General features: G+C 46.0%; 1 protein-coding gene across 4 annotated transcripts in view; it reads left to right on the top strand.

Moving 5' to 3' along the window:
* JADE3 (jade family PHD finger 3) overlaps positions 1 to 7,065 on the top strand; it is a 135,368-nt gene that overhangs the window by 82 nt on the left and 128,221 nt on the right. The window contains exon 1 of one of the 4 annotated variants that reach the window (XM_053917184.2): positions 16 to 387. The exons of 2 other annotated variants lie outside the window; for them this stretch is intronic. The gene's annotated coding sequence lies outside the window, so the exon portion shown is untranslated. Of the gene's footprint in view, positions 1 to 15; positions 388 to 7,065 lie in introns of those variants that run through there. One more of the 4 variants, XM_053917183.1, reaches the window with a different exon arrangement.

The following is a 7,065-nucleotide window of genomic DNA, read 5'->3' as shown; positions in this document are numbered from 1 at the left end:
GCGGTGGGAGTGGGGGGTGCGGGAGAGTGAGGAAGGAAGGGGAAGAGGCGGAGCGTGGGAGCGCACAGTGTCAGGAATACAATAGTGCTCCGCGCCGCTTCAGCTGCCGCCGCGCTGCCGCCGCCCAACCGCCTGCCCGGCGCTGAGGCCTGACGGGGCCCCGGCGGGCGAGGGCCGAGGGCGGGAGCTGAGGCGCAGGGGGCGGCCCCGGCGGAACGGGCGGCTGGGCGGGGGGCGGGGGAGGGGAGGAGATTAGGGGGCAGGTGCGAGGGAGGGGAGAGAAGAAAGCGAGCAGTTCGGGGGGCGGTTACCACTCCTACTGGACTCGCTGGGCACTGCCGGACCCGAGCGTGGAACCGGGAGGGAGCCGCGACTGGCTGCGCCAAGGTAGGCGCCACTGAGGCCGGACGCGGCGCGAGCGGGCGCAAGCGGGCTGGGGGGCGACGCGCCGGGTGGGCACGGGAGGGGCGGCTTCGGGGAGCTGAAGCCGGCGGCGTGGGGCGCAGCGTCCCGGCCCAGCCTCGAGGCGCTCCGGGTTGCTCCGGCGCCTCGGGGCTGAGCGCGTGTGCGCGCTGAGGTGGAGTGGCCGGCTTCGGCCGGCGCGGGGGGCGGGGGCGGGCGCCAGAGCGTCGCTGCAGCCGCGGTCGGGCAGGCGTGGAGCGCCATAACTGTTGCCGCGGTTCCCTCCGGTTCCTTCTCCCGACGCCCCCTCGTTCCCTATCCTCTGCCTGATCTCGGGGCTCACGGGGGTCAAACCCGCGGCGGGAGGACCCGCTCTGCGGGCTGCCTGGGGCCAGATGCTCGGGGAGCGGGGGCGCGCCCTGGCTATTTCGACGTTGGGGGGCAGGAATGACGGAGTGCCGGGAGAGGGGGCCGGGTGGTGCGGGGAGCAGCGAGGCTCCCGGTGAGCCCGGGCGCTCCTCGAACTTTCCCTCCCCCTCACGTTATTGTTCGGGCGCTGCCGATCCGGGACCGCGGCCGGCCACTGAGCGCCGGGCGGTCCTAGGGGTGGGAAAAGCGGGAGGGCTTTGCGAGTCTTCTGGGGAAATTTTCCCACCGCTGGGCTCAGCAAAGTTAACTTTTCTCCAGCAATTGAGTTGGCTTTATTCTCTCCGCCATGGGGCAATCGATTAAAAAAAAAAAAAAAAAAAGATAGCCCGCCTTTAGTCTTTTTCTCTCGCTTTTCAGAACCACTGCTTCGAAGAAGTCGGGCTTTAAATTGCGGAGGGCAACCTGCGTTTCTTATTTGGGAGGAGGGAAGGGGGGCGGGATCTCAAGTTAGTGACCATAATGGTGGTATGTGAAGGCATGTTGAAAGTTGGTGTCATTCTGTAGCTCTGGGACATATGTGGCTTCCAGGCATTTGGCAAGAAACTTTTTTGGCCACTTTTCTGACTTTCTAAGTTGCAAAGAAATCGATGGCCTCAGACGTGCGCGAGATTTTTTTTGATGTGAGTTCCGTTTAACTGTGAAGCTGAGGAGGAGATGCCGGCACACACACACACACCCCCCCCCCTCCGCCATCTGATTGTATAAGAAATCAGAACCGTGTTTCCAGTGGCCTGGAGGGAAAAACGACCTCATTCCCTGTATTCAACCTGGTAAAGATAACTGCTTCTTTCTAACTCTAAAATAATTTAGGTAAAGACTGCACAACATCTTGGCTTACTTTAAGCAACCCAGAATCCACTTTTCCAGAGTAGTTCTCCTCCTAAATACCTTCCCTGCAGCCACTTCTTAGCCTGGGGGAGAGGGGTGTGTGTGAGAAAGGAGTCAGTCGGCCTCAACAAAGCATCGTGTTTTTATTTATTTTAATAATTTCATAATATCTGTAAATAATGAGAATGTGAATCTCAGCCTCTGTACCCTTTGAATAGTGTAGTTCTCATGCTTTTAGCACATCATATAATTACTCTCTAGAGAAGTGGAAATAAATGTTTTATTCTTTTTAGTTTATTCTAGGAGTATTTCACCTTCATATCATTTTTTTTTTTACATTTAGAGTGAGTTCTGAGCTTAAATAACTGAACTGTAAAAGGATGATATTTCTTTTCAAGGGGTGAAGGAATTACATGAGATCTTTGGTAAGTGCTTCTCAGTGTGAACTACCATCATTACCACCTTTTCTTTAAGTATGCTCTTCTCTATACTTTTGTTTACTAGAGATGAGCTCTTAACCTAATATTGTTGCCTGGAAACAACAGTTCTTTGTCCAGACAATACAGGTCTGGTTCTAGAACCCACACTTTCTGTCTACCTGTTCCCTGAGCCATATTGCTACTCCTTGGCCTTCTCAACTGTACAAGCCTATGAATCTTGGTTACAGGTAAGGGAAAGTGGAGAAAGGCCTCCCATTCCTTCCTGAAGTATTTGTGATCAACTGGGAGTGACTTGGAGGCAGCTTAGGGGTACATGTGACCCACCATATGGCCTGTAGAGGAGGTTCTCAGGAACAGGACAGGTGATGGTACAGGGCTCTCAGAGTTGAAACGTATGTGTTAAAAGCTAAAGAACAAAGGATGTTAAAGGCTTGTAGGTTGGATATGATCCTTTGACAATGCTTGTCTTTTCCCTCCCTTGTGTTCCAACAGCCATAGCAACCCATTTCTCCCCCAAGCTACACAAAGCCTTTCTTCTTTTTCCTACTATTTTGATGTCTGGCTGGAACTAGGCAAGTATCTGGGGGGAACTTGGGGAGGCAGGAGGCATCAGGTATTCGTGAAGACATGTTATTACAGAGGGTTCTTATAAGCCTTGATCAGGGACAGAGGTTGAACATTATCACAGGACATAATGCACCTACCTCTTGTGGAGCTGACACAAAACAGGAGCTGAGGAAGGTAGAGATCATATGCTGGCTTACATATGACCTTTACTTACTTCTCCTTATAGGTAGGGGGTGGGTGTTGGGTGATACCCATCTGGCGCTCTCCTAAAATGGCTAACATTTTAGGACTCTTCAGTGGTTTACAAGTTTCTACCTGTTGTTCCAGTTACAATGGCTGGGAAAGCTGAAGCATTTTGGTTTGTGGGGTGGGTAGGGTCTAGGATGAATGGGTAGAAGTAATGAACAAATGAAAGTATGCTAGTAAAAGTGGTCATTACAGACCAAGTAACTACTCCTTTGAGTTTTCTGGATTGTTTGTGACTCCCCCATGGTTATTTTTGTCTCCTCCCTATACGCTTCTCCACAGACAATAGCACCAAAGCTCTTACCATCAGAACTGTCTCAGTGCTCTTTTAGGGGACAGCAAGAAAAAAGGGTCCTGCGGAGAATTTGCCTGACCCCATAGCTAAGTTTGGGAAAAGGAAAGTAAGAACTTAGAGGGCAGCCAACTGAAGAAAGTAGGGGGCCTAGTGTGGGAAAATAGTACTGGGGCTTTAACCAATAGGAGGTACCAAAGCATTTATTAATACACTTCAAGAAGTAAATAATTTAATCTCTTGTCACAACCCAGAAGCCATGGCTGAGCCCTGCTACCCAAGGAGCTCCTTGTCCCTTGATATCAGCTGATAGGCAAGGAAACTCAAGCCTGCAGTGTGTTTTTTGGGAATAGTTGGCAAGAGAATGTGGTACCAGCATGGCCAGTACGCTAGGCCTGTGTGTGAGACTCTCCTGGGAAATTTTTTTTTTAATTTTAAAAACTTATTTTTGTGATTATAATTACAAAAAGTTGCAAGAATAGTACAAAGAACTCCTGTATTTCTTTTACCCAAGGTCGCCAGTTGTTAACAGTTTGTTCCCATTTGCTTTATCATTTGCCCTTTCTGTTTCTTTTTACGAACAATTCAAGAGTAACCATTGAGAGACTGGTATTTGTCAAGGACATCCTGTCATGAAGAGTGGCTCACGTGCAGCCATGGGATACAGCAGAACATTGATGGGAATGTAGGGCCCCAGAGATGGAGTGAAGTCCACACGCAGCCATAAAACACACATTTGTAAATCACCTGGAATCTCTGGTGCTGGATATAGAAATCATTATCAGTTGTAAAATGGTTAAGATAAACTCTTTTTATCATTCATGTCATTTGTTCCTAACTATGCTAAATTTAAATATTGTTATGAAAATACCCTCTACCACCCCCCCCAACTTTGCAGCCATATGTATTCTCCAACATTTAAAATAATTCAGTCAGCAATCATGTATTGCATGCGTCCTGTTTGCTGTGGGCATAAGAGGTGAAAGATATTCATCCCCTAAAGAGCTCAACATCCAGGGGGAAGGAAATAAGGAAAACTACCATCACAGTCAGGGAAAGTGTTCTGCTGAAGGAGTTTACAGGGGATGATTGGAACTCCAAGCCCGTTAAGGATCTGAAGAGTAGATACCTGGGAGTTGTTTGGGATGTATGTGAATGTGAAGATCCATTTTCTCTGAGATTTGTTGCTCTTAGATGACAAAATCCATGAGTTAGGGAAGCCTTTGGTGTCAATGCACCCAGCTATGGAGTGAGGCCAGTTTGGATTCTAATCTACCACTTAATCTTGGCCTCAGTTTCTGCATCTGCCAAACCACATCTCTGAGGTAATAATTAATTGAGATAACAAATGCTCTGTAAACATTCATTTCATCTTCCCCTCCAAAAATATAGTATGTGGGGAAATAGCATGAAAGGTATTAGGTAGTAAGGTGTAATCCGGGGTGGAGGGTGTTTTTATTTTTTCTACAAATAAATAATTACTAATTGTACTAAGTGCTGTGATGGAGATTACTTTATATGAGATAACAATGACAGCAGTGATGACTTGTTAACCATTTCCTGTGTGCTGAGCACTGTGCCAAATGCTTAACTTAGGATGTCTCTCTGAGGTGTGAGGCTCAAGGAGGAGAAGCAATGGTAACTTGCCCAAGTCACACAGCAAGTAAGAGAATGCTTCTGTGAGGGAGACCAGCAAGATGTCCTGGGCCCTTAAGGATGAGCAGGAATAAGCAAGGTACAAGCCAGAGAGAATGGATTGCCAGTAAGAAGGAACAGCAGGTGTTGTGAGGGCACTGAGGTGGGAGAGAGATGTGGAAAGGATCCTCAGAGGTTTGGCTAGAACCTGGGGAAAGAGAGATGAAGTAGGCTGGGGAAGATTTGCAGGGCCTTATGGGACCTTATTAAGGAGCTTGTGTTTTATTCCAAGGGCATTGGGAAGCTGCTGGAAGGTGTTTTTCACTTTTTCTTGAAGAGTGTGTGTTGAATCCAGAAAAGCATCTAGTGAGACCTAAACAAAAGTGGTTTAATAAAGTCATTTCCCCTTCAGTGTCCCACTTTGTGATCTAATACAGGCAATGTTTCTAACCCAGGTATGTAGATCTTAAACAGTTTTTACTTCCCATCATTAACATGGCTAAAAAGAGTTGCTGCATTGCTAGAAGCTAGTCCTGTAGACTGCTTCTAGAAGGAGGTTTAACTAGTCTAATATATCTGATACTTTTTAGGCTGCATTAAAGAAGCTCTTTCAGCTTTCACCAAGCCTTGTCAAATGGGGTAAAAATGTAGAATTGGGAGAAAAATTCCTGGAAACCCGAGTTGTTGTTCAGTGTTACAAATGGAACTGTTGAGTATAAGACTTTGATTTAAATATATCATGATAAAGATGGTTCAGTGACTAAATGGAAATTTTTTATGTTTTTTGTTTTTTTGGTATGTGCCATCTGTGATGGCAGACAGCACATTTGTGAGAATCTGGGAAGACTTAGGCATTTTTCAATACTTACATATTTATTTATTCTAATCCAGGTACTGGAGGTTTTTCTGTTTGAAACTATTTCTTATATGCAAACTAAACTTCATGGGGAAAACCATTGTGCTGTTCCCCTTCCCATGTGTATCGGGTCACAAACATATTTGCTTTGAAATAGCTGTGTCAGTTAGGTTTGGGTGCAGGTGATCTGGTGGTTGGCAGACCGGTTGGTCTAGGAGAACCTAAGCTAGCGTGGCTCATCTCTACTCCAAATGGTCTCTCCTCCAGCTGGCTAGTCTGGACTTATTAACATGGTGGTCTCAAAGATACAAACAGTAGCAAGCCAGAGCAAGCATGCCAGAGCACTTCTCAAGTGTCTTCTTGTGTCACATTTGATATTGTTCTATCAGTCAAAACATAGGAGTGCCTCCATGGTCAAGCCCAGAGTCATTATGGGAAGGGACCATCCAAAGATCGTGGATATGAGGAGATATGAAAAATGGGGGGGGCATTACTGTAGTAATGCATAATAATTATTAATGAATGTAACCTCTTTTCCTTTGATAAATCTAAATGTAGTGTGTTCTTAAGACTAAGTAATGATTGTGCTACCTTCCTTCTATCTACTCTTTTAGTGAGTGTGGAGCTGAGTGATGGTTTTCTATGAGGAAACCAAAGGGGGACAGTGTGGCTCTGGACATAGATATTCTTGTAAGTGGCTTGATTGCTCACTGATCTTGTGTGGCTGTTATGAAAGGAGCCTCGCCCCTGGGTTTCCTCAGCCTCCTGTTCAAGATTTTTTTTTCTTTCAATTTATTTTGTATTGGTTTCAGGTGTACAACTTAGTAGTTAGACAATCATATACTTTACGTAGTGTTCCCCTCAATATTTCCAGTACCCCAAATGGCACCATACATAGTTACTGCAATATTACAGGCTATATTCTCTATGCTTTTCTTATGTCTCCATGACTATTTTGTAAATACCAATTTGTGCTTCTTAATCCCTTCATGTTTTCCATCCAGTCCCCGAACACTCCTCCCCTTTGGCAACCACCAGTTCGCTCTGTGTCTGTGAGTCTGTTTCAGTTTTGTTTGTTCATTTATTTTGTTCTTTAGATTCCACATGTAAGTTAAATCATGTGGTATTTGTCTTTCTCTGACTGTTCAAGCTTTATCACAAAAATTGTAGTGTACTAGGCTAGACTAGAGTTTGTAGTCAAGAAAAAGACAGTTAATTGGGAATCCATCACTACCTGAAAAATGAAACATTTGCAGCCTTTCCTCAAAACCTTTATTATGTGATTTATAGTTTTTACCTAAGAGAAGAAATCCTTATGTGGGCATTGTAACAAGGACAAAGGATTCTCTATAGATGTTTTATTTGGTCGA

The sequence above is a fragment of the Desmodus rotundus genome, chromosome X (assembly GCF_022682495.2).
Source record: "Desmodus rotundus isolate HL8 chromosome X, HLdesRot8A.1, whole genome shotgun sequence".
NCBI lineage: Eukaryota > Metazoa > Chordata > Mammalia > Chiroptera > Phyllostomidae > Desmodus > Desmodus rotundus.
Note: the sequence above shows the minus strand (reverse complement) of the source record. Positions and strands in the feature narration are given on the sequence as shown.